At 43.8% G+C, this 27,750-nt stretch overlaps 1 protein-coding gene across 3 annotated transcripts in view; it reads right to left on the reverse strand.

The window, feature by feature from the left end:
• Positions 1-27,750, reverse strand: part of HTR2C (5-hydroxytryptamine (serotonin) receptor 2C, G protein-coupled) — a 200,317-nt gene that overhangs the window by 123,177 nt on the left and 49,390 nt on the right. The window contains exon 1 of one of the 3 annotated variants that reach the window (XM_014955382.1): positions 3,786-4,067. The exons of 1 other annotated variant lie outside the window; for it this stretch is intronic. The gene's annotated coding sequence lies outside the window, so the exon portion shown is untranslated. Of the gene's footprint in view, positions 1-3,785; positions 4,068-27,750 lie in introns of those variants that run through there. One more of the 3 variants, XM_014955379.1, reaches the window with a different exon arrangement.

A 27,750-nucleotide genomic window follows, 5' to 3' on the forward strand; every position in this document is an offset into this window, starting at 1 on the left:
GCTGTGGCTGAGACACAGAACAGGGTTTTACTCAGTTTTTTTTTTTCCCCAATTTTTATTTCTACTTTAAGCCCTGTTTCTCCAGACCTTCCTTTCCACAGGCAAAGCTCTGAGCCTGTGACTTTGAGCCCATTGGACTTCTCCTGGGTCCAACCAAGGAGCCTCACAGAGATTCCCATGGCTTTAGGAAGAAAAGCCACCTATGCTGACTTCACACTATTCTTTCAAATTGAGCCAGTTTCAACCTCATTTAAGACAAATACTTAAAGCCCCAGACCCAGTATTTCCAACCATACCCTCACGCAGCCAGAGAAAAGGCCTCCTACCACGAACATGTCTGAGAAGGAAAAAAAAATACATAAAAGATGCAAGACACTGGATAGCAACAAATTAGACGCCTGAAGTCCAGGACTGAGAACAAAATCATTACAGATATTTAATTAGAAAACTAGCTATTAAAGCAGACTGAAGTTGTTTAATAATAGTTTGTCAGTGAACTAATGTAATTAACTGTTAGACAGAAACAGGGACGATACCGTGGTTACAGATCTTGGGAAGAAGTAACTTGAGAAGAATGAACTGCAAGGGTTATAAATCTCAGATTCAACTGCAGGTCTTTTTCTCTCCTAGCCCACAAACAATTAAAAATGTTACTTCGATTTGTTCTAATCTTTGAAAGTATGACTGTGTAGACCATAGTTGCTAACTAAAGCAAAGGAAAATTATTATTTTACAGAAAATGGCTTTCGGTTTTCCTTTGAATGGTTTAATGGCATGTAAGGGGATAGTAAGAAGATATCTGCATATCTCCAGAGGCCTGATTTAAAACCTCTAATTCATAACCAACAGCACACTTGGTGATCTAGGAAAAAAGCCAACCCACTGCAAAAACCCAACCCAACACCCCACAACAGCAATCCCCACCCACACGTTCATAAGAGGGCAGGTTAACCTTCATTTTCATCTTCTGACAAGAAACAGCACAATTTTAACACAGAACTGCATCTTCTCCGGTGGGCATCAAGCAATTCAGAGCAGCACAGACCTGTCAGCCTGCCATCATCTACCTTTAGTCAGTTACACCGACTCAACTGGGGACATTCGAAGTCCCAGGGTATGAGGACATCACTGCTTCCTCATTAAAATGTCAGCACAGGCAGTTTGGGGTATGTAGATTTTATAGAAGACACTTAGGAAAGAAAATAGAATGGAGCAGAGCAAAGAGTGAACAATTTAGCCTTTTCTCAGCCAGGAAAAGCAGGCAATAACACTCTCCACCACACTCAAGTTTTCATCCCACAGAAGCTGGCGGGGGCCGAAGTTAATCTGGGTGCAAAGTGGCAGGTTCTCTGCCACCAAGGCAGGGTACAGCAAGCACATAAACCCTCAGCAATTCTACGGGGCTTCAGCTTTGCCCTTGGTCATTTTCCCTTTTACAGCCCTCCTCTGCACAGAGGACGAGACAGATGCAGGCATTGCCTTTCCCTCTGTCCCTCAGACACTTCTCCTCTAACATTGTCTCCAATTAGCATTCCTGTTTGTTACCCAATATATCACCTGTAATAATTTTGGTGCAGTCAACCAGTTCCTCCCCAAATGGGAGGAAGGTTAATGATGCTCTCTGTTATATATGCTTTGCATAAGAAAGGGAATAGATGTCTAAAATAAAAGCAGACAACAATCCTTTCCTGCAATGCCTTAGAGCAGAAGACATCCCTTCTTCACTGGTGAAGTTCGACTGGGCTCCCCACATTTTACCAGTTCTTTTCTGCCCCTGACACACAATTCTATAATCCCAGTCACCTGTTAACTTTCCCCCAAAGGAAAAGAGGGATTCTGATTGCCTGGGAACAGTTACCACTGGTCGTGTTGCTACAGTAACTTCAATTTTTATTTTTATTTTTAATGCTGACATCACACTGGTTTGCAACTAAACCTTTTCCTAATTTTTACATTTCTTTTTTACTGAATGATTAATTTTACCTGCAATTTGTGTCAAGCTGCTCTTGGGTAGAAGCTGGAACTCAATTCACAATACAGAAAAAAGTATTTTAATAGGTGCACTGGCTACAAAAGAAAACATCAAACATGACTTGCATTTAAATGAGAGTCATCATATGAAGAAAATTATCTCCATAATTAGGGACTTGAGCCAATTGTTGCTGATTTCTAATGCGATCAAAGGGGTAGAAGAGACTTCACCTCACCTACACCTTTGCCTAAGAAAGGACTGATGATAGCCACTTTACCAGACTAAAATGGTTTGCAACTAAGCATAATTTCATGTGTTTAGCCAGAGAATTCCCCGGGCTGTAGCTTTCTTTACATGTTATTAGGAAACGTTTAATGCTTAAATATTGGGTTTATGTAAATTTAAGATACTATGATGGGTTTAAATCTTAATAGAGAAATTATGAGATGCCACTTTAATTCTGAAGGGGATTATTTTGAATGTATTGATTTCAAATACAAATACCAGGTCTAAGTTACTAAGATACAAAAAAAACCCCAAACAACCCAATAACAACAAAAAAGCCATGACATTTCACGTCCTCCTGGAGATGGAATTGATCTGCAGGATGCCATCAAGGATGAACACAAGGCAGATCCAAAAACTTCACAGGTCACAGAATCAGAGAATCTTCATGGTTGGAAGGGACTTTTAAGATCATCGAGTCCAATCTCAAAAAAACCCACAACCCAACAACAAAACAAACAAACAAAAAACCCCCACAAACAGGCACAACCCAACAATCCTGGGCACTAGAGCATGCCCTGCAATGCCATGTCTACACATTTCTTAAATCCCTCCAGGGATGGGGACTCCACCACCTCCCTGGGCAGGCTGTTCCAGTGTCTGACCACCCTCTCAGCAAAGTCATTCTTCCCAAGATCTAATCTAACCCTCCCCTGCCCCAACTTCAGACCATTTCCTCTGCTCCTGTCATGATTCCCCGGGGAGAAGAGGCCAACCCCCACCTCTCTCCACCCTCCTTTCAGGGAGCTGTAGAGAGCAATGAGGTCTCCCCTCAGCCTCCTCTTCTCCAAACTAACCATGCCCAGTTCCCTCAGCCTCTCCTCATAGGACTTGTTCTCCAGACCCCTCACCAGATTGGTGGCTCTCCTCTGGACACGCTCCAGCACCCCCCCAGCTGATTCACAGGAGCAAAGGGGTCTTGCCCGAAACAGGAGGCAGTGCCTGGTTGAGCAGGACATCAGGCCCAGCTCAGATACCCTCTCCTCCAGTCTCTGATGCTCACTGGCTCCCACTGACCCGCTTGCCAAAGGGGGAAAACTCTCCACATGCTCCTTGCCCTGGCAGTTCTGCCACATCATTTATGCTCAACATCACAAACGTGACCCATGCTGGTCTCAAGAGTCTCCAGATGCTCAGCAAGGCTCGTCCCCACACACCAGGATGTCACCATGGGGTAGCAGATGCAGGACACCCCAGGAGAGAGCCCCCCCCAGCCCCATCCAGCAAAGCTCTCCCCCTGCTCAGCTCTGAGCTTGCAAACCAGCCCCCAAACCTGCCGGTGGGATTGTCCCCGTGCCCAGCTGGACCCAAGCCCTGCCACAAGGATGGTCCCTGAGCTCAAGCTTCCCAGTGCTACAGCCATGGTGCAAGCAGCTACAGTCCTGCAAGGTCTGGCTGAAACTTCCAGCTTTAGTTCAAAGATGAATTAATTCAGGGAAGCCCTTAAAGATCCCTCTTGGCTTTTTCGATCTCTTAAAGCAAGCATAAATCACTAGCGTTTTGTCTTGGCGCCAGGCTTTATACTTACTTTGAGTTACCATGAACGACTGCCAAAAGGGAAGAGAGCGGGACTCGGGTCCATTAGCCATACTTTATTTTTTCATGATCTTCCCAGAAGTCCTTGCCCACACCGTTCTGAGGCGTCCTTTGCAGTCCTCATCCAAGCTGCTGGCAGCCCCCGCCGCAGCCCCGGGATGTCGACAGCTCTTAATCCTGGGTGACAGCCATGCAGGCAGCCAAAAGAGAGCCCGACCTCCAAACAGGCTCACTGGGGAGGGCGAATCCCAGGTTAGCTCCCTCTGTCCTTCACAGAGCGACACTCGCTGCCCACCCCACGGACATCATGTAAGGTTCTGACTCAGGAGATTACCCAAAAACGGAGGAAGTAGCTTTTCTATCAGCAGGAAACATTCGGGTCGAATTTAAGACAACTGTTTAGGAATGATGAAGCATACTTACCCCCGGAGTTCATAGTCACAAGCCTAATTTTGTCACTATCTAAAAGTTCCTGAGCCATTCCTACCAGAACAGGCATTCTTATTTCTGTCCCTCCAGGTGGGACTCACCAAAATAATGGGCCGAGTGCTCAGAGAGGAGTGAAGAAACACACACCAGGGCCCCTCTTACAACCACTGCTTTGCAAAAATACTTATTTAATGTTTAAGGACTATGAGGCTACACTTGGCACTGTTAGTTTTAAGACCTTGCCTACCAAAGACAGGCAAAGCGCAGCTTATTTCATTTAGTTATTAGTCTTTCAAGACAGTCCCTGAGAAAGTTCTTAAAGAGCACTAAGCAATAACAACGAATAATATCTGAGTCACTGGGCTGGCTTGGGTTTAGACGTTAAGGGGTTCTCTCTGGATTTTTCCATTTATTAGTCTTTTTTTGTCCTTTTTCAGATTAGAACGTTATTTTTATAATTACAGTTGTGAAGTAAATCTCTTATGAGGGTTTTCCCCTTTAATGCAGGGTTACAGAGTGATTTACACTGAAAATTATGAAGCCTTAAAACTTGAGTTTCCTCTGGGAAATATTGTTACTGCAAGGTCAGTACCAATGAATAATATTTAGAGCTCATGGAAATACGTTTCTTACGGGGCAGCCAAAACGCTGCACTCCCTAATGACCCGTGTGAACAGGACTAACAACTGAGCAGCTGCAACTTCCAGCAAAGTTTTAAACGTCATCAATTTGGGAATTTAAAACTGTCCTAAACTCATTACGGCCAAGAAATCAAGTGGGAGCACGATGGGTATCTTCTTCCCTGGAATTTGCTCATATAAAACCCCGCTTGCTATATTTAAGATTCCTGAAATCCTCTTAAATGAACGGCATGTAATTGTGATAAATGCAATTAAAATAAGCCTCGCAGAATTCATTCACCTTTCCCAATCATTTCCTAATGGATAATTTTGCAGGTGCACAGCATCCAGTCCACAGCATGGGCCGCTTGGATGTTGGAGTGGCCACAATCCCACACTTTGAGAAGCTGTTGCCCCCGTCCCCACGCCTCCATCCACCCCAAAATATCACGTTTATGTCAAGGTCCTGCACAATTTCAGCACGCTGCTCAGTGTCACACACACAAGCCCTAGGGTGGAGGAAGGGGCTGGCAGTGGGGAGAAGAACCAGCTCCCCCAGGTCTGCCATGGGGCAATACACGCTGCAGCTTGGCAGGTCCAGAGCCACAAAAAGGGGAATTGAAAGGAAAAGGAGGAATTGGGAGGAAAGGGCTGCTGACCATCTGAATGTTACGTCTGGATTTTCTCACGCCGTAAATGTCCACATCATTACGAGTCTCACAAAACTCATATTCCGTAATCAAACAGCCAAGTGGAAATTTTAATTTTCACAATATTGCAGCAGGGAGGAGGAGGTTATTCCCCGTGGCTGAGAACCACCAACTGAAAATAATACGATCCTAAAATGAATACAACTTACAGAAGTAGTTAAAAGAGCCATTAAAAAAAACCCTCAATGTAAAGGTGCTGAGTCAGGGTTTTTTGAGTGTGTGCCAAGGCGGCGCTACTCAGAAAACAGATGAACTCTTGAAAAAAAAGATCTTTCATAACTCTCCTGAAAATAAGTTTTATTTCAGGGCAATTGAGAACAGCACACGGAATGCTAAACTGCGTTATGACAAAGCTATGGCCTGGTCAGAATCCTTAATGGGCATCAATTATTATACAAGGAGATGAATCACACACGAAAATTATTTAATTCCACAATAAATATGTATATACTTGTTACGTGATGAAACTTTTATTGGTTTTACTTGGGAGATAAAAGGGACCGGATGCCTAGCGTTAAAATGAATTTTCTAATTGGACTTTTATGAATCTTGTCAAACCTCTTGATGTGGCTGTCTCACTTTTAAAGATCACTCAAGTCCCTATCTCAGGAACGAGACAGCATTAGGATGGAGAGGTCTCCCTTTTAGTGGCAGGGCTGAGTCTTAACTTCAGCCAGAGGCAAAATATTTCTTGTTTCAAAATTAAGAAGAACCAACACATCAGCCAAACGGAATAACTTTACATTATTTTAGATAATGCAAATAAAGTATTTGCATTATTTCATTTGTGAGGGAAAGCACTTAAAGGGAAAAAAAAGCAGCAAACAACCAAAACACTGTCAGCTGTTGGCAGATTAAAAGCAATAGCAAATTCTACATTCCACAAGTACTTTTTCCCCCCAAAGTTTCCCCTTGAAAAAAAAAGAAAAAAAAGATTGTTGGGGCTTTTCAAAAAGAGATCACGTTTTGATGACCAAGGTTATGACAAAGGCCTTAAAACTGGCATTCAAACTGCCAGGAAAGCTACTACCAGATTTTTAAATTTTTGATATTTAAAAAAAAAAAAATGCAAACATTACTACAGAAAAGAAATACTGTGTGTGATTCAAGCAGAAAGCAGTTTCAGACTCGACTGGAAGTTGGCAGATGCCAATGTCAATGAGGGCATGTAGGACAATGTGGACGTGCTCCTCATGGTTCAGTCTGTCCTCTGGGCTGCAGCGGTCCCTAAACACCTCTGAGGGGCTCCCATAATAGCCCCAAATATTCTAAACAGTCAGGCAGACATGGCTTCCTAATTTCACCAGCCTGTTGGAAGTGTTTTCTTCCTCTTAATGTCAACCTTTTCCTCTTATATACGTCTCTTCCATTTGCCTCAAGGAGGCTTTTATAGCCGCTGCGCCTCGCGTTATGGGTCTGAAATGCCAAATCAGGCTCCAAAATTGCAATGAATTATTCCCATCAGTCCCACATTACAGATTCAGGAATTTGGATTGCTATCATTGTCAGTAGCTCCAAAATTAATGAACACAGTTTATGAGCAAAGCTCAGTTCAATTTCATTACCTTACACCAAACTTGAGATAGGGAAAACCACGGCTTCAATCCAGACAACAGAGTCCTATAAATCAATTTGCAGGAGCACTCCTAATCTGAGGTCAGGCAACTGCTTTGCCCTCATGCCTCTGATGTATCAAAGGCTTGTGTCATATTCTTATTCTTTTTACAAAAGCCCCACACCTCCTGCCAAGAAATAGAAAATCCTCATTTAATGGGGAAGTCCTCATCTGCCCAGGGAAGTGGTTGAGGCACCATCCCTGGAGGTATTCAAAAGATGGGTTGACATAGTGCTTGGAGACATGGTTTAGTGTTGGTTTGTATCAGAGTTAGGTTGATGGTTGGACTGATGATCTGAAAGGTCCCCTTCCAAGCCAGACAATTCTATGATTCTATGGTTCTAATTACATCCCCAGCCCTAAAAGCCCCTTGCTGCTTTGTAGGAATAACAATTCTCTAGATGTTAAGTAGGAACACCATTCCTAAGGAAAAATAATGGCAAGGGTAAAACTTTATTCATGAAGAAAACTAGAACTTCATTTAGCATTTTAAAGACTTCATTAACAAAATTCTTTGTGGGTATCTACAAATGTTAAATTAAGATGAAGACCTTAAACAATTTGTCAGACAGATGAGCACATCAAAGCATTTCAAAAAGCAGGAACCTGAGATTTGAAAAGCTGTCAGAGAGCAGAAGCGAGAAGAATTAAAGGCTAATGAAGTAACTGCACTGCCTGAAGAAATGCCTAGAATAGGTTTTCCTTTACATTATCATCCTCTGACCTTAAGAGGACTAAAATGAGGCTAAATTCACTTTATGAGGCTGAATTCACTTCATAACATTCAATATTTTATTACACAGAGGTGCAGATTTCTATAAAAACCTGGTCTTCCATTTTAATCCCCTCTTCCCTCTATACCTGAAAGATCTCTTTGCTGTTATTTCCAAAGGACTTGTCACACCAGGAAAGAGAAGAGAAAATACTGCTTATGTTCCCGTAAAGCTGCTGAGAAGATGCTGTGGTCCTGGCGCGGTGCCTGGGCCAGCTCCAGGTGCTCGCCGCAGCCCCGTGCCTCTGCTTTTGGGGACATGCCCATGTGGGGACTCGCTCCCAAGCCTTGGCCTCTCCAAAGCCACCAACAGCCTATAACCTCTAACGACCTCCATATGTATAACTTGATGGCCACAGCTAGGCACAGCCATCAGTCAGAAAGCTCTTCAGATGGGTTGTTGGCCAACATGTCAAGTTGTACCCCAGAGGAGACCCTGCAGCACAACCCAAGGTTGCCTCCCTTCCCTAGCTAGACCCCTCAAATGGTGAGGCAGGGAGAAAATAGGCTGCAATTCAAAGTAATTTCATGTAAATAAACCTCTATAAATATCCAGAACAGATATATCAAACTTTTCTTCACCTGCAACCTAAGGCTCAAAAAACAACACAACATCCTCATGGTGCAACATCTCCAAGCTTCAGACATCAGCGGTGGCTAACGAGCACTCACTCCGGCACAGAGCATGATACAGCTCCATATGTGCACCTCTCCTCACCACCAAAGGCAAGCGTATGAAGAAGTTCAACACAAAAATGTGTAATTATTGTTGACAGTAAAGAATTTTCGGAAGAATTTTTGAAAGAAAGAAGCCAAATTAGAAACTGACCCCAACTCTAAAACAACAGTGCCTACATGAGCTCTGTAGTCATCCTTATATCTCCTCTGTGAACTCATACACAATTGGTATAAGACGTCATAATAGTTCCCTTAAGTTTTCAAAACAGTATTTTTTTTTTTACCCATCATGATTTATAACAAGTGTCAATTTTTATCTTATTTAACTCATGCTGAGTTTGTGGTCAGCGTGCTAATTCTTTTGGAGGAGCAAGGTTTGAACCCCACATGGAAAGGATGAAATCCACTTTGAGCATCAGGATTAATTCCTCTGACTCGCCAAAAATCTAGTCTCAACCCTGTCTCAGCATATTAATTGCTGTGATAGCCCCCAACTCCACCTGATTTTTAAATTTACTTGCTGTGAGAATATTGGAGGATGATGGCTTTAGTTGCTTATTTTATTGAGTACAATGCTTTCCAAAATATGACGGCTTTGATGCCCGATTATTTGAAAACCCTGCTCTTAAGATAAAGGCTAAATCAACAAACCCATACATTTCATTTAGCACAGACCAGCTGTGAGTGCTACTGGAGGTGCAGACGAAAGCACTGGTTTCAAGAGACACAGTTGGACCCATGTCTCACCACAGTCGTGGGCGCATCGCTCTGGGGGAAACTGCCATGGTCAAGAGCTTGGCCATTTCAGAAAAGGGGGCTGCAAACCCCCAGGTGCCAGGGAGGAAACCTCCTGGAGCTGAGGGAGCCTTGGCCACATGTTTTCTGGATATTAGGAAAAATTTTTTCACTGAAAGGGTTATCCAGCATTGGAATGGGCTGCCCAGGGAGGGGGTTGAGGCCCCATCCCTGGAGGTGTTCAAAAGACGGGTTGATGTAGTGCTGGGAGGTCTGGTTTAGTGATGATGCTCCTTGTTTGTTGTGTGGGTGTCTATATTTGTCAGTTAGGTTGACGGTTGGACAAGATGATCTTTAAGGTCCCTTCCAACCCAGAAGATTCTGTGATTCTATGTCCCAGATTGCAGGCTCAGTGCCACTACTCCAGGGTCAGTCCTTGCTGGGTTGGATCTATCAGCCTGTGGCCCCAGAAAGTCCCTACACCCCAGAAGACAAGTTTTCATGGCCCAAATCCAGTTCCTCAGGCCCTGGAGCCACAGCACAGAGGAACAGAAAAGGTGTAGTTCATTTTCTAAGTCCATTTGACATGAGAAAAGAAGTATTGTGCAGGATGAAGGCAATCCCTTTGCTGTCAATTGGAATTCATCATCATATAGTCCTGGGTGGCAGCCACACAGCCGCTTCCCCAGTGCCATCTCCTACTGCAAGGGTTTCACCAAGAGACTCAGACCTACTTCCAGGGGCATGTTGATAGATAAGATACCCCTAAACTCAACTTCTCCCCAGGGGAGCACAGGCAGGGCTCCCAATTACCACAGAGTGCATTTTTTACCTTAACGCTTGGTAAAGCATGAAGCAAACACACACTATCAGAAGCAAAAACACAATCACAGACCAGTGTTGTTGCCAGTTGGAAATTACGTGCTAAGCTGCCTGCAAGCTCATTACCACCCAGCTTCCAAAATAAATTAGAAATTTTCAAAACCAGAAAGTTGAATAATCAAGGAAATTCTATAATGTCATTTACGGAGGAAATCACATTATAAAACAATCTTTGCTGCTGCTGCGGATTGACTTTAGCCACAGAATTTATTAACCACTGATAAACATCAATCATGTTTTTCCTCCCCAAGCAAAGCAAACCTCTTTGTGCTGACCCGGTGCCCCTCCGCTGGCTCACTAACACTGTGCTTAACGCCAGGGATGAAAAGAATAATGGGATTCAAAATACAGTATTGCTTCTAAACCTTAATAAAAGGAAAGCCACCAAGTACAAACCTGGGTAATTACTTCTACTCAGAAGAGAATTACTCAGGCAGTTCCTCAGTTTAAAGCACTTGGAAGAAAAAAAAAAATAATTATGCTAGGGTTTGTTTTTATAATTGGGCTGTTTTGCAAGTGCATGACTGAATAAATAACCTCTGCAAACAAGAAAACAGGATCCATGCTGGACAAGCGCAGCTGTCGCTCCTTACTTTCAATTGTATTTTAACCAATATGTCAATCTTTAATTTAAAATCGTATCTTTCTCTCGTAGTCCCAGCAAGCTTTTCAGTTGTACAAAAGTTATTCTTATTTTGCAGGGTATCGTTGAGGTTAATCATATCAAAGAAATGTCTCTCACAGTATCCTGAGGAAAAAAAATATCTCAGTAAGAAGTACTAGCTAGCAGTAAGTAAATTATTTGTTTGCAAAACCTGTGATATTGCAGTTGATGAGAAGTAATAGGTGAGTAAACCTTGTTGAGAAAAGGCACCGGAATGTCCCTGTGTTTATTTTTTGAAGCTGGAATGATATCAATTGATAAATTTGAATGTTGCCTTTGGGGACAAATCTCCATAAGTAGGCAATAGCTGTGATCACTTCCCAAAGAAGTAAAGCGAGTTCTTTTCTTGATCATACCCACCTCTGGGAAGGATGAGCCCAAGGCTGCGCTGGTTTGAGAGGGATCGAGGTGTCCTGGCTGCGGGTCGCAAACTGCCAATACACAGGTGAGGTACTAAAAAAAAAAAATCCCAGTCCCAGGTTTCCATACCTCAGAGCAAGGTGTTACCGGTCCAAATCCGATCCTAAAGCGCACAGCAGAGACAATCGTGTCATTCTGTGCTGAGAGAGCATTTACCTCTAACTGCAGACAGGAGTTGACTTTGCTGTTCAGAGGCAGTGGGAGGCTTCTGGTTTAAATGTTATCTGTGATATTTAACGAGCTTCCAGGTGTTGCTCCACAGCTGACTGTTACCTAGAGGACCAGAAGGTTTATTTGCTCAAAGACAGCTGCCCAGCATGACCTGCAGGGTCTCAGCATTTCTTTACAGTCCCACACTACATAAATCACATTTCTCCCTGCTGCCAGAGCCACTGCTGGGAGGTACTTGGTGGTACTTCACAACAAGCAAGGGCCATCTTCAGCTGCATAGTTCTGGCACCTGGTCTCTTTGGGAGAAAATTCTCTTCTCATTTTTTCCATTTCAGCCTTTCTGCTTTACTCCGTTGGGCATTCTTCTCTGTCTCCATCCTCCTCTGACCTATTCAGCAAGATGGGTGGTGGTAGAGTCGCCATCCCTAGACGTGTTTAAGAGTCGTTCAGACGTGGTGTTGGGGGATATGGTGTAGGGGAGAACTTTGTAGAGTAGGGTTGATGGTTGGACTTGATGATCCCAAGGGTCTTTTCCAACCTAAATGATTCTATGAGTCAGGTACCCCACTAGATGCACCTTACAATGCCGCAAAGGCACCTCCAAACTGGCCGAGCTCACTATTTGCCAATCTCAGGAAATCCTCAGCCACCCCACAGCCTCTAAAGCAGCTCTGATTCTCACCACCTCTTGGATGTTACTACAGGGCTGGTGCTTAAGGCTCTCTGGTCTCCACGGGAGTCCCTTCTGGCCTCCTTGATTGGGTTGGTTGGTCCAAACTACAGCTGCCATCAGGTGTGCAAGAGTCACCAAGTGGTTTGGGGACATGGTGTAGGGGAGGACTTTGTAGCGTGCAAGAGTCACCAAGTGGTTTGGGATCAAAGAGCCCCAGAGACTGTTTATAGCATTAGCAGCTACGGCCGAGAAGCTGAGTGATAGTGCCCACATATTTACAGTTTAATGAAGAAACAGATCCTCTTGGCAAACTGGAGCCTGAAGGAACTTCGGAGAACATGTCAAGTTCCGCTGACGGAGACCGGTCACATACAGATGAAGTAAGTGACAAAGCAAATAGCTGCAAAATGTATGTGAGGGCGCCACACACCCACATCTGAAATGTCACCCTGCATATGAAGTAGCTTATAATCTCCCATAATGCCCAAGGAAGTCAAAATGCATGGAAACGTGATTTATTTTAAACCACAACAACCAAAGGAGCTCTCACAGAAGGGAAAATTTTCAGTTTTTTAAGCAAGTCTGCTCAAGTATTTGTGCTATTTTCAGGGCTCCCGGTGCGCACGGTAGAAAATCAAATCATTTCCAAAGTCACTTTGCACGGCACCATGTGTAAACGAGAGTAGTTCAGATGACTTAACACAATCTGCTCTGCGTTAGCTTTTGTCTCTAATTTGCCAGCCTGGCACGTGAATGCCATCCTTCATCTCAGAATGTGTTCCATTCCTATCTCCTTACTACTATTTGTCCTCTTCCTACAGCTTCTTTCACCAGCACACTGTCAGCTACACAACTACACTTAATAATTCCCAAGATAAAGAAGTTTTGAGTTACAGGAGGGGAAGGCAGATGCCCCCTCACCTTAGAGTCCCTCTGAAGCCCAAGCAAGTTTTGCCACTGGTTTCTCTGGCACCCAAGGAATCACCTTGCAGCCACGTCGGATCCTGAGATCTTTCCTTACTTGGAGAGACACCACCAGTCCATATCTGCTACCTACTTGTACGTACTCTTTATAGTGCCATTACTTCTATGTGCACAGACAGTTTTCAAATTTCTACCAGTGTAACATAGGGCACGCCGAATTTTTATGCCACACTTACTGCAGCGATGAGTTTCCAGGTACCAGTTTGGGGAGACAAAGAGGATTTGTGTGTGAATAGCTGTGCTCCCCGAGCAGCCGCTCGCGCTTCTCCGCTGCCACCAAAGCACGGGGCTGTTTGCAGTTCCATGTGCTCAAGGCTGAAACTATTTTTAACAGTCAATGCTGCTGAGTTACAGAGCATCAAATGCATAATAGCAAACCCTAGACACAAAAGCCATGATTTTTTCAGCTGACCACCCGTACTATCACAATAATTTTCAATGCGTGTGAGGCTCGAGAAGGAGGGCATCAGCTGCAGATTTGTATGAGGAAAGGGCAAGAGTGTTTCATACGCCCCTTGGCACTACCCAGGGGAGCAGAGCAGCTTCCATGGCTTGTAACCCTCTTCCTGCTGTCGAGGCCCTTCCTCCTCATTCGGATCAGGGTCTGTGCCAAAAGACCTTTTGGACCCACTACAGAGCCGTACCAGCTGCAGTCTTCTACAGCTTCTGTAAAGCCCTTCCAAGGGTTTTCCTACAAAAGGGATCTGAGCCAGCCAACGTTAACATATCTGCATTCTCAAAATCCTCTGCAAGCAACGGAGATTTATTCGCAGTCACGGGGAAGGAAAAAAACAGCAGGGAAAAAATTAACCCTCCTGCTCAGCGCCGCACAGCGTCGGTCTCAGAGACGGGGAGCCAACCCAAACCATGGCCTTGGGCCCCCATCGCCAGAACTTGCTCCATCCTACACAGTTAAGGACCAACTGCAAAGGGGATACGGCTTCATCTAAACCAAGATGCCACACAACACAACACCCAACCACAGTGTCTGTAGATAACAAAGTGACTGTGGTGCTGCACCTAACTGAAATCCCCTGCAGGAGCCCGACTGTTAAAGGCTCACTGTACCCCACCAGGTTGGGTGCCAGCTTACTAGGTAACTTTTCATTAGCAGGTCTACAAGAGTTTATGGTGTTGTAGGGTATTACAAGAGAGATTATCTTTATATGGTCACATCTGCAACATTCCCATACAGCAAAAAGGTCACAGAAACGTTCTGAACACTTGCCAGGATGCACAGCTATAGAAAGTTATGACTCTTCAGACAAAATGCAGTGCAGGTTTCAAAGGGAATATTTTCCAAGCCCCTTAAATTTCTTACAAATTACACAATGATGCATCTTTAAAGGATAATAATTAAGAGACTTTCCTGCTAGGAAAAAGGCCCAAATTCTTCTCAAAGTATACATATGTTTATAAAAACACTTGAGGCTAATCTAGGGAAAATATAAACAAAGTCGTTTGTTCTGATGATTAGGAAAAAGAGGACAAAGGAAGCTTGCAATTTTCCTGTTACTCTAGCTTGTGGATGGCCTTTTTGGTGCCCAAATGTTTTACCTAACATCCTGTTCTCAACCTGGTTCTTGTGTACCACCTTCACAACTGAAGGTGAAAAATCTTGAATGAAGAATTAAACTTCTATCCAGAGGGGGGAGGGAAGAAAAAAAAAAGAAAAAAAAAGAAAAAAAAAAAAAGCTGATGCTAGGGTGCTAGGGCTAGAAATGGGAAATATCTTTCTCTCTGGGCTATAACTTTACCAGTCTTGGGTTTTTCCTCACAGCAGTGGAAGCCCTCAGTATCACCACCTCCAGCCATGCCCAGCCATAACAATTCAGCAATTTGTGCTGCCTCGACCAGGTCAGCAGCTCAGCTCACGAGGGGCACAATTTGCCTTAACTAGTCCCGAGACAGTAAAACAACACTTACCTAGGTGGCTTTCCCAGTTAAGCTGCTACTTAACAGTCAAATCCTACCTGCGTTATTTTGATGTTTGTGGAAAATCATGTTCTGTAGCTTCCATAATTAGGTAAGGTAAGGGAAGATTTTTTAATTATACCATCTAAACATGAAAACATAAAGGATGAAACTCTCCAGCCTTGGACATAATCCAAATTTCAGATGGATTAGGTCTTGAGAGAGCTCATCTAATCTCGCCCTGTTGCAGCAGGGGGTTGGACCAGAGACTTCCAGAGGTCCTGTCTGACCTGAACTATTTCATGAGTTTATGACTCCGAGTGCTTGGATTTTGTTGATTCTGGGTTGAAATCCAAGCGCGCCATAAACTCACTCGGGATTGACTTTCCCAGCAAAGCAGAGCTTATCATCCATCACAACCTCCCATCCACCCCAGGCTTCACTGCCTTCCCCTCCTCACCGCAAAGCCAGCTCTTGTGCCAGCCTGGGGGCTCGGGGGCTGGAGAGTGAAGATGTCCCAGTATCCCAAGTTTATGAATCCCCATCCTTGAGACAGGAGTGCCCAGCAGCTGCAATTTCTCACCAACCCCATCACCAGCCAAAAAATATATTACGTTACTTCAAACATATTTTTTTTTTTTCCTCCAAAGTTGTAAAGAGAGAAAACGAGAAAACTTGATTGACACAGAACACACAAAAAAATCCTCCTGCAGTGCTAAAGCAACGAGCTCACAGCCCTGGCTCCGTGGTTAAGTGAGAACTGCTGCTACTGAGGTAAAGCAGGATTTCTTTGTGAAGGTGCCAATGCTCTCAGCTCAAGCGTGGAGCATCTCTTGCCGGCTGAGCAGGGCTTTCTCCTCCCCCGTGGCTGGTACCGCAGTGCCCACCCCGGTACCACACACAGCCTGCCTGCTGGACCCTGGATTTACATCCTGCTCCATAATTAGCACATTCTCACTTCAAATTGCTTGATTCTGGTGCAGCCTTCCGAACAGCAGATAAAATTTATGCATCATCAACAAAATATTAAAAGTACGATCACCTCATTAGACTCCTCACTAATATTTTTCTGTGAGCGTGACACAAATCCTGATGATGATCCGGTGAACCTGGCAAGTGGAGACCTGGTGTGACAGCAGCTTCCTCCTGGGAACCCTTCACACGTGGCAGCCAAACATGATTTTGGCCCACACTAAAGAGAAAAGAGACTTACAGCTGCATTTAAAACCCTCAGCGTTTCCCAGAAGCTAAGGGCTCATATACCGTAACTACAGCCCAGGTGACGCATGGTGAAGTGTAAAACTAATCATGAACCTGAAACCTTATCTATTTACATTGCGGAGACGATACCCATCTGTCCAAAATCCCCTGGAATCAATGCAAACTCTCTCTGCATTCACTGCCTCGTGTTTCTTGCTACGGCCACATTATTTACTTTGATTAACGATCACTTTGCGTACTATTAGCTGAGCAAGCAAAGTGTGACTCCAAGCCTCTGAAATCAGACCAGAGAGACATTAAAGCCTGCAGCACAATCAAATGGCCTTGCAGCTCCCTACCTTTTCCCTCCCAGCTCCTCTTTTACCAGCTCTGAACTACAGGATATATTTCCTAAGAACCTTCCAAAGATCCCATCTTACTAGTGAAAGAAACAACAGTATTTCGAGCTCCACGGAGTTGTTATGAACAGCCTTCCCTAGCTTTCCGATTTCTCCCAGACTACAAAGCTTGCAGCACTGGAGAAGTTTGCCAAAAAGCACATGCAGGTTACTGAACAGTGTACCATAAATCACTTATTGCTTAGAGAGCTTCACAAGAAAATGATGGGCTAAATGCTCCCACAGTACCAAGAAGAAAGGGCCTAAAAATGAAAAAAAAGTAGGAAGTTCTAACACTACCTACACATATGCAACGATTATTCCCTTCCTCCTCCCCCAAAATAAAAAGTAGCAGAAAGCTTCTTTCTGTAGAAGAGTTTTAATCAGAAAGTTTGTTCACAAAAAAAAAAAAAAAAGAGCTTTTAAGAACACTTCTCCCCCAAACCACCAGACCACATAAAGGCAATGGATATTTATGACACATGTCAGAGAGATCAGCAATCTGGTATTTCACTGAGTAAAAAAAATAATAATGTTATGAAAACTTTGGTTTTAGTCAGAGCCAGGACTAGACCTGCAGATCTCCTTGGCTGCCCAGGGCAGCTTTCTCATGGCTTGGAGCTTTACACAAGTTCCCTATTTCTCACTAAAACATTTACAGGTACAAGAGGTCAACTGTCCTTTTGCTACCAAGGGAAGGAGAGGTGTAGAGTACAGTTCAAGCTTTTTCAGCCAAGGAAATCTGCCAAAATCATGCTGCAGACTCAGCAGCTTGAGTGAAGTCCAAATAAATTGTTAATTTGAACCTCTCAGGGAAGTCCCTTTTCCCGTTTCGTCACATGCTATTAGCAGCACACGAAGTGCTAAGGAAAAAGATCCTCCAAAAGAACCCCCAAAATACAAACAACCCAAACAAACAAATGATGTGCAGAAGCTTTAGTGATTCTCTGAAAGCCAGGACCACAGCTGTACATGATGCAAAATCTGATCTTGTGGCTGCCCCAGGCTGCAGGGATGCTGCAAGGATGGCTTCAAGTTGTGCCAGGGGAAGTTCAGGTTGGATATTAGGAAACATTTCTTTACTGAAAGGGTTATCCAGCATTGGAATGGGCTGCCCAGGGAGGGGGTGGAGGCACCATCCCTGGAGGGATTTAAGAAACGTGTAGCCATGGCTCTTCAGGGCATGCTCTAGTGCCCAAGATTATTGGTTTGTGGTGGGGTGCTGTGTGGGTGGGTGATGGCTTTTGGTTTGGTGCTTGTTGTTATGTGTTTAGGTGGTCGGTGGTGGTTTGTGTTTTTTGTGGTTTTGTTTTTTTGGGTTTTTTTTTGTTTGTTTGTTTTTGTTTTTTTTGTTTTTGTGGTTGGACTCGATGATCTCTGAGGTCCCTTCCAACCACTACGATTCTGTGATTCTGTGATTCTGTTTTCAGAGCAGAGCTCTCACAGCCCTCGCTGCCGCCCCTCTGCTCACCTCTCCCTGCGCCTCCTGAGCCCTGCAGGAAAGGGCTGGGCAGAGAAAAGCAGTAGCCAAGAGTTGTCCATAGGCTAATGTAAACCTGGACACAGGTAAATGAAGGACCGCCTGCATCACATGTGTCACCAGTTGCTGCTGATGGCAGAGCCAAGATGTTCACAACAATTTTCAAGTCTCAATTCTGAGCTGCAGCTTCTGGAGCCCTAAAGGCTGGGGCAGTGAGCAGGTCCTGCCCAAAGCCACTTTTGAGAGAGAAACCCACAGACTGCAGCTTTCACAGAATCACAGAATTGTCATGGTTGGAAGGGACCTTTAAGATCATCTAGTCAGCTATCTCTGATAAAAAACCATCACTAAACCATGTCTCTAAGCACTACCCATCTTTTAAATGCCTCCGAGGATGGTGCCTCAGCCAGTTCCCTGGGCAGCCCATTCCAATGGCCATTCTAACCCTTTCAGTGTAAAAAGGTTTCCTAATATCCAATCTGAACCTCCCCTGGCACAACTTGAGGCCATTTCCTCTTGTCCCACCACCTGTTCCTTGGGAGAAGAGACCGACCCCCGAAAGAAAGTCTGTTTGAAAGTCTCTACATAAAAACCAACAATTCGACATTTCCGAGATGGAACCCAGTTTTTAAGATACCAGGGTGATACCTTTCCTACCACTATGCAGAGCCTACAGACATGTATGTTGTTCAGAACTGCTAAACCTGCATTATGGATTTGCAGAAGAGGTCCAGCACACATTTACAGAATGGGCTGAAAAATCACAGTTTAGACAAAAATAACTCTACAAGAAAAACTGACAGAAATTTTTCCATTTTAGAAACCCAGCATTTTGTTAAGGTGAAAAACTCTCAAAGTTCTATTTTAATCTTCAAGAAAAGCAAGCCTTGGAATACTTGAGAAATAAATATCATCCTTTGATTCACAAGGGAAGTATTCCCCCCTTTTATCCCCCTGTAATTCACAAAGAGGAAAGCATTTAGAATATTTTCTTCCCAAATAGCACTCCCTTGGTTATCTAGATCAGAGGTCTGCCTACAGAAATGATAATGAAACTGCAGAACTATTTCAGTACAATCTCAGCTCCAATAAATTACATGGCTACTTTAAATAGATGTTATGCATCGAACTGCAGGTCTCAATCATATTTTAGCATAACAGTATATTCCTAGAATATGTTATCCACTAGTTATATATCAAATTGCAGCTTAAATCAATATATGAAAAAAACAAACCACTATTGCAAGACTTGGTTATTCTTGTAATCAAAGCAAAGTGCAGAAGATTAAGTTCCTAGAAAGCATCATGCTGATAAGAAAGCTAAGAACGGGGGGCTTTGTGCTCATTTGTTCATTTTGAGTTTGGATTTGCTCTGTTTGGCGTTCACATCCCTTGAGAGCCCTCATGTGTAGGGTTGTTCCAGGAGCCGTTCCCATCCTGAAGACAAAGTCCAGCCCTTGGGAAGGGGATGGCTGTTGGAGCCTTCAGCCCTTCACCTTGTAAAGTGGAGCAGTTTTAAAGGGGAGACATTCCTGCTGCTACTTCCTTCCCAAGAACATACTACATGAAATTCTAGAGACAAGAAGCAACTCTTCATGTGCAAGACCAAATTTGAACAATTGCGTCTTAAAGATCCGAGTGGCAGTGCAGCTCCAGCTGTGAAAGTCTGCCAGCAAACTAGAAGTCAGAGGTGAACAGGGCAGAACTCTATAAAAGGCATTTTGAAAACCCACTGTCTTAAAGATCCAAGTGGCAGTGCAGCTCCAGCTGTGAAAGTCTGCCACCAAACTAGAAGTCAGAGGGGAACAGGGCAGAACTGAAAACTAACAACTTCCAAACACAAAAGTAGAAAATAAAAAGCCAAAAAGCATTAACTGAAATGAGAAGAGGGTGTTTTTGGTGAGCTTCACAAGTCGTCATGCATCACGGAGGTGATATTCACATCCAGAGCGTACGGGCTGGGGGTGGGTGAGGGTTGCTTTGTTTTGGGAACTGGCGTACTTCTTGGGCAGAAGAACCACACAGGGCTTGAAGTTTGGATGCTTCTACTTGACACAAAGGCTTCAGTACTGCCTACTGCCTTCTTCCCTCACAAAACCATCTTATGAAATCTACTGTAGCCTTTTCTCCACCTCCTTTACACGACATACATTCATGGTTCATATATGGCTCTCAAAACCTCATGAAAATGTGCTAAAAACAGTGACTTAAGACACAATGAAGGCTTTTTTAAAAAGACTTTGTTCAATGCTAAACTCCAGAGGAAATCTAAGGTCATATAGGCTTAGGCAGTTATTAGCAATTAATATTTTGTTTCTGAATTTAGTTTTTTTTTCTGCTTGCAAAATAGGTAGGAGTAGTGCAAAAGGCGTCAGATTCAGCATTACTTATTAATTTCTTTGCAAAGTGTTCGACAGGACTGCATTTGCAAACCCGAGGTGGAAATATGCAGCAGTCAAACTTTTAGGCATGCACGCCTGTCATGATTTTGTTACCAATGAGCTGCAATACCAATGCAATCATTAGCAGTCGGCGCAAGGCAGCACCCCTTCCCAACAATAATCAAATATATATGCTGAATTTCACATTCACAAAGTGTGAATATTTGAAATTAAGTTGGTTTTACATAAATGTTCCTGTTACAAAAATACTCACGTATCCCTAGGCAGCAAATTTTAAAATAGTCTTTCCTTTAATATTCCCCACTGAGTCGCAGTACTTTAGACACACAAACACCTCTAATGCTTTCTTATATGTGTGTTTTCCAGATATATATATATATCAAAAGCCTATGCTTGCTGAGTGGCAAGAGAGTAATAAAGAGTTTTCAAAACAGGCAGATTATAATTACCGTGCTGCTGGTTTGCCTACTCTAGTAGAAGTGAGTGGAGAACACCACTGTTCTGCCTGAAGGATTCCACCCTGGAGAAGAGGGGACACTTTAGTTCTGACGAGTGTTTTGGGTCCCCTCTGCAGCTCCTCAGGGCTCACCCACCACCCCCGGGCACCCCTCAACCCTGGCTCCTGGCAGCCCCCAGCCCAGGAAACCCTGCTCCAGCCATCAGACAGAAAGCCCAGACTCTATCCGGGCCATCAGGTCTGTGGGTGGGATACAGGCGACCAACTGCAGAGGGCTTTAAAATGGATGAGGGAAGAGACAGATGGATGGAGAGAGACTCCAGGCTCCCCACGGTGTCAGGCAATCTGTGCTCCACACATCATCCCCTCTTCCCTCTGCCGACATCCTCTAAACCAGCTCTGTGTCAGCGGCAGAGTCACTGGATACATCTTATTCAAGAAGGTTTGTGGACCGGGATTTCTTAAATAAACTTTTCTAAGCAATCTCAAATCACGGGAGTTTTTTAAAAATAGGGCTCGATCTGATTCAAACCAAAACCCAACAGAAAGAAAGAAAACTGGCAGGGGAACAAAAGAAACACCCCCCAACCAAAACCCAAACCAAAAAAAGAAAAGAACCCACAATCTTGCTGTTAGGCCTACTTTATGCTTATCTTTCAGTTCAGCATCTAAGATAAATTCATACTTGACACACATTTAAGTGATGCCAGTAATTTTAAGAGATGGGGTTTTTTTGCAAAAGCACGGATGTTCAGTTGTTTGAGAGGCACTTGGGACTCAAAACGTGTTTCCTGGAGTCTGTTCATGCTATGTCAAAATATTTAGCTTTGTGCACAGCACTGGTCCTCTCCCCAAATGCAGGTGTGGACACTGGGAACCACCACTCCCACTATCTACCCGGGACCCAAGATGTCCCTGCTGCGCTGACAGGGAACGGCCACCAAGAGGCTTTATGGCCACACAGAACCAAACATTTTGAACGCACAGAAACACCATCATCTTCTCTCTCCAAATGAGCGCTCAGAGCAGATGAATTGTGTGGATTCGGGAGCAGAGCTTTGCTCCAGCAAGTTAACCTCCACTCCTTTGCTCCAAAGTTAACCTCCACTCCTAGGTTAAACAACGCTCCATGTGCAGAACCAAACCCATGACACCATCCACAGCGATGGACAGACAGACACGGGAAGAGGCTGCCCAGGGAGGTGGCTGAGTCACCATCCCTGAATGTGTTTAAGAGTTGTTTAGATGTGGTGTTGGGGGATATCCTTCTCCCAAGTCACGGGCGATAGGACAAGAGGAAACGGCCTCAAGTTGCACCAGGGGAGGTTCAGGTTGGGTATGAGGAACAATTTCTTCACTGAAAGGGTTATCAAGCATTGGAATGGGCTGCCCAGAGAAGTGGTTGAGGCACCATCCCTGGAGATATTCAAAAGACAAGTTGACACGGAGCTTGGCAATATGGTTTAGTGTCGGTTGGTTGTTGGGGTTCTTTTGTTTGTTGTTTGTTTGTTTGTTTGTTTTATGGTCTAGATGATCTTTAAGGTCGCTTCCAACCTAGGCGATTCTGTGATTCTGTGATATGGTGTAGGGGAGAACTTTGTAGAGTAGGGTTGATGGACTCAATGATCCCAAGGGTCTTTTCCAACCTGAATGATTCTGTGATTCTATGACACGTGTAAGTGTTAACCCTGAAAATATATTGCCAAGCTTGTAAATAGCCCTATAATTACAATTCTTTGATTAGGTTTCAAAAAAAGTCATCAGTGCCTTTTTGCTCACCGACACAACAGAATGTCCCGCACGCTTGGACCCCAGCACAGGGGGCATCCTGCTGTGCCTCCCCATCCCACAGGATAAAACACTGCACCTTCCTAAATCCAGACATCTGCTGTTTCACGCCACTCATCCAAGAACTAGAAACTTCTCCACTAGTGCTTCATGATCATCTCAGCTTTTATAAACATTTTAATTTTACGTGATCTGACATTACTTTGCGCTTCCTTCTACTCTGACTTGCTACAATGGATTTAGAAGGGTGGCTGATAAAGCATTAATACATTTATCTGTTTTTATGCAAACAGAAACAGCGAACTTGCTTTTTCATGCACTGGAATTAAATTCAATGTGATCATAAGAATATGTTAACATAGTAAAATCTCTGATGAATAATTCAGGCTCTTAGGAGTGAAACACTGAAGGAGACATTTTCAGATGACTGTGTTGACAGGCTCTGATGTCCAATATGTTCAATGCAATGGAGAATGAGTTGGAAAGCCCATGAATGTCATTTTTCTACTTCATTTACTTCTCATCAATAATAAATGGCAACATGTATTCATTTTAAATTCCCTACTGGAGAGACTAGAACATTCATGCTAGAAATGAAAAGTGCATCATGATGACGTCAATGCCCAGATGTAAGAATGAGTCAGTCGTGTGCTTCTGACCGAGACAGCACTGAGAGCAGTTAAGAAAAAAAATCCTAATATGACCACAATATTTACAACAAGGAGAAGTCAGGTGTGAGTTATGCCCCACGTGAGTTATCTCCTCTGCTGGCAAGCTCAGGTCGGCACAGCATATGCTTTCTCCAATGCCTTTAGGTAGAGGCGAGCCCCTGGCCAGGCTGTCAGAGTCAATCTGCAAACAACAGGTCAACCAACTCCTGTGTTTGTTTTCATGCAGCCTTTTATTGCTCCCGGGCTGAGATTATCATAAAGTCAAAAGCAATTTGCCTCAAAAGCAATTTGATCTCAAAGATTTTAAGTGTTGGCCCACTGACTCTGATTTTGCAAACAGAGACCAGGCGAACACATCACAAACATGAACAGCAAAGCATAAGTTAAGCTTCTTTATGCCAAACAAACTCTAGGAAGTCTCCCTCGCTCCCCCAAGATGCTCAATAGTCAGGTTCATCAAATCACAGTCATAATAGAACACATCACAAACGTGAACAGCAAAGCATCAGAGCTAAGCTTCTTTATGCCAAACAAACCCTAGGAAGTCTCCCTCGCTCCCCCAAGATGCCGAACACATCACAAACATGAACAGCAAAGCATAAGTTAAGCTTCTTTATGCCAAACAAACTCTAGGAAGTCTCCCTCGCTCCCCCAAGATGCTCAATAGTCAGGTTCATCAAATCACAGTCATAATTTTAAATAATCTGTGATTTATGTAATCACACACAGGTATATTGAGCACAATTAACCTACGCTGACATACGTCTCAGAAAAAACCTTTTACTGTTGCACTTCTAATTAGTATATAGCAGATTTCTCTAATTGCTAGAGAAACAGAGCTCACCCATCATAGCAACAACCCTGCAGGTCAGCAGACCCTACAGCACGGGAGGAACAGGCAGCTCAGCACACACCCGAAACAGCACGCTCTTTTCCCAAAGCGGACATCACACATCCATATCACGTGGCTCAAAGTTGTTTCTTAGGTGGGGACATCTCACAAGCTGCTGAAAGCTTAGTTCTGCCAAATCCCTTGTTTTCACTGAGACTGCTGGCCTTTCTCTCTGAAACACCGGGCAAAGCAAGGCAGAGCTATACATCGAGATGGGTGCTGCTCAGCCACCTCAAGCATCCACCAGCAGCTGCTGGGCAAGGTAAAACCACTCCCGGTGCACATCCAGTAAGAAGTTTCCCCTGGGCCACCCTGGACTTGAGGACAAACAGGCACATAAATGGGATGGTGTCACCCATCCTAGCAAATGTCCTGGTTTGAGGTAAAAGAGAATCCAGTTTCTGTTCAGTAACTTTTCAGTTGAGCCTCTTCCACCTAACTGAACTCTCTGGAACTAACAGCATGTTTTTCAGACACTGTCCACTTCCAGTAAGACTTTAAGTCTATAGTGAATGCCAAGGAATGGTGGGCAGAAAGGCTCTTGCTTATAGTTACTCCCATAACAGCCAAGGCCAGCTCACTTTGTTGAGCCTCTTTCACCTAACTGTACTCTCTGGAACTAACAGCATGTTTTTCAGACACTGTCCACTTCCAGTAAGACTTTAAGTCTATAGTGAATGCCAAGGAATGGTGGGCAGAAAGGCTCTTGCTTATAGTTACTCCCATAACAGCCAAGGCCAGCTCACTTTGTTATTTTCCCCTTCGGAGGGTCAGCAGCAGAGAAGCGTAGAGGGGTCCCACCTGCAGGAAGGGACAGGACAGGACAGGACAGGACAGGACACCCAAAGCTGGCCAACGGGGTGTTCCATCCCATCGGCATCATCACGCTCAGTACAAAGCTGAGGGATCAAAGGGTCAGCTCTTTCTTCAGCGGCCAGCATCTGAGAAGGACTCAGTCTGCTGAGTCCTTCTGAGAATCAAATCTGCCTTTGATTCCAACCCGTGCATTCCCAAATCCACACCCGGAATCCGGATCCCGTCTGTCGCTGAGTCCAGCCTGGGACTTTCCCAGTGCCTCTTGGTGACATCACCATCATCCTGGGAGCTCGATAAGCTTTTGTACATATTGTGTATATTTAATGATTTTCTTTTTTATTATTTTATTAATAATTACATTAAAGTAGTTTCTTTTAAACTCCTAAGTCTCTTTCTCTCTCTTCCTCCTTTCCCTTCTCCCAGATCATCTGCTGTTCATTTCAGTGGCCAGTCTGGCCCAAACCGCGCCAGCAAACCACTCTTTTTAAGGAGAAAAATAAGCTCCTTGCCCCCTTCCTAGCACTGTGAACTTCTCCAATCATCCCACCCTCACACTGATAACTCTTGGCACGTGGGAGCCATTTACAAGCCCCAAGGCTGAGCCAAAGCTGGCTGGTAACGTGGCAGCAGCGCACGAAGTTTCAGCTTTCCTCTGGCTTTAAGTCAAACGTCTACAGAAAACGTGTCACAAATCCCAAAGCCGGAGTGCAGACCAATGGTTTCTAGATTTGTGCAAGATGGAAGTCCCTGCAGACAGGATTTTCAAAGGCATTTTGCCAACCAGTGCAATATTAAAAGAGATCTCTCGGCACCGGAGGGTCTGGCTCGGTGGCTGTCCCCATCAGAGCACCCTGAGAAACATCTTCAAACTCTGCCTCTTACACATAGAGCTGTCTTTCCAAAACGGCAACATCAAACTGCACACGGCTGTAGTATAAAAGTAGCTAATTTGATGTTTTGACCATAAAACCATAACTCTGACAAAGACATAAGATTTAAAATTACCTTTTGTATGATTTCAATAGGAGCTTATTATCTAAATGTCAGATGCAATCAATAACATTACCTTTTGGTATATCCCAGTGTACATGATTTATTTGCAGTAATGTTCCATAATTACAGCTGATATAAAATGACTAATCAACTTCACATTTTGACACTAATTCATCACACTTAACCATTCTATTCGCAACTTCCACCCTGTTTGCTATTTAACACATTTTTAAAAGCAGTTGAATGATCCTTAAATAAGCCAGTGAAGCACGGTCCTTCATGCAGATTCTTATTTATATGTGTATACGTATATACCTGTACACACACACACACACACACAGAGTGCTGACCAAGGCTTTCTGTTTGCACATTAAAATATTTTACAGACTCGAAAAAGTGGCCGATTGTCAATGCAATTCACAGCAGGCAAAATGACTGAATAGTTGACAAGTGACAGAGATTAAGCCAGTTTCTACTTCCTTTCAGCTCGTGTCATTTATTTTATTGGATTACAGTTATTAGAAGCTGGGGGAGGAAAGTGGGCAGGAGAAGGGGGATTAGGTTTAGTTGTTCGGGCGACAATGTAACTTACTCATTTTGGCACGTACCGCAGTGCCTATTTTTACCCAGCCCATCGCTGCGCTCTCCCCAAGATGTGCCTTCACCCACACACCACTTGTGCACGGTACAAGTCACATCCCTTATGTAATGGCAACGTTCTCCCTTGGATTCCTGGGCTTGTGCCCGAGCACATGAGAGGGGAGCAGCCGTGGAGAGGAACCAGCCCCAGGCACCGACCCGGGGCAGGAGGACCTCCCTCTGGAGGGGTGCTGGGGGCTTTGAAGGTCCTAAACAGAGGAGGAGAAGCAGCGAGGCCAATACAGCCCCGAAAGCACAAATCAAAACCAGCCAGTATGGTAGGCGGGAATTTATGGCACGAAAATCTCTTTCCCATCATTCAACATGGCCAGCGGAGATTTCCAATGTTTTTTTTTCTCTTTTTTCAAGTCCCTCCCTGACAGTATCATATCGTGCTATCTATGTTGCTATAATTCTGTGCTTTGGCACCACTGATTTTTGCTCCCTACACATAAAGTTTAAAATTAAAGGCAGCTTCTCCATTTTCCTATAATTTAAAAACTATAATTATAGAACAGGTATTTCAAGCTTCAGCCAGTCACATGGCTTGTCCCCTCACATTATTTAAAAAAGGATCAATTTACAAGAGAAATGAAAACTAAAGTAAAATCAGCTTTTTAGTGAGGTTATTTTGCAAAACTGTATGCTGTCATTGCTCATGTGAAAATCCTAAATAGGAAGTTTAAGCTAGCTCAATAAATCATTTTTCATGGTGAAACTATGTTCTTGAGTATATATATATTTCATATAGCCATTTTAAATTTACGTTTTTTTTCTTTCGGGTACATTGGTTAACAACCATTATTACTTCCCTATTTTAAAATCTTCATAAATACCATTGCAGAAATTTTAAGCCGCTCGTATTCAAAATATAAAAGATTTAAATTACCTATATTTGCCTTCATGCATTACTGACACAAGAAGCAGAAGGAAAAAAACCCTGTATGTCCATAT

Source organism: Calidris pugnax, unplaced genomic scaffold, assembly GCF_001431845.1.
Source record: "Calidris pugnax isolate Ruff unplaced genomic scaffold, ASM143184v1 scaffold38, whole genome shotgun sequence".
In the NCBI taxonomy this organism is placed as follows: Eukaryota; Metazoa; Chordata; class Aves; order Charadriiformes; family Scolopacidae; genus Calidris; species Calidris pugnax.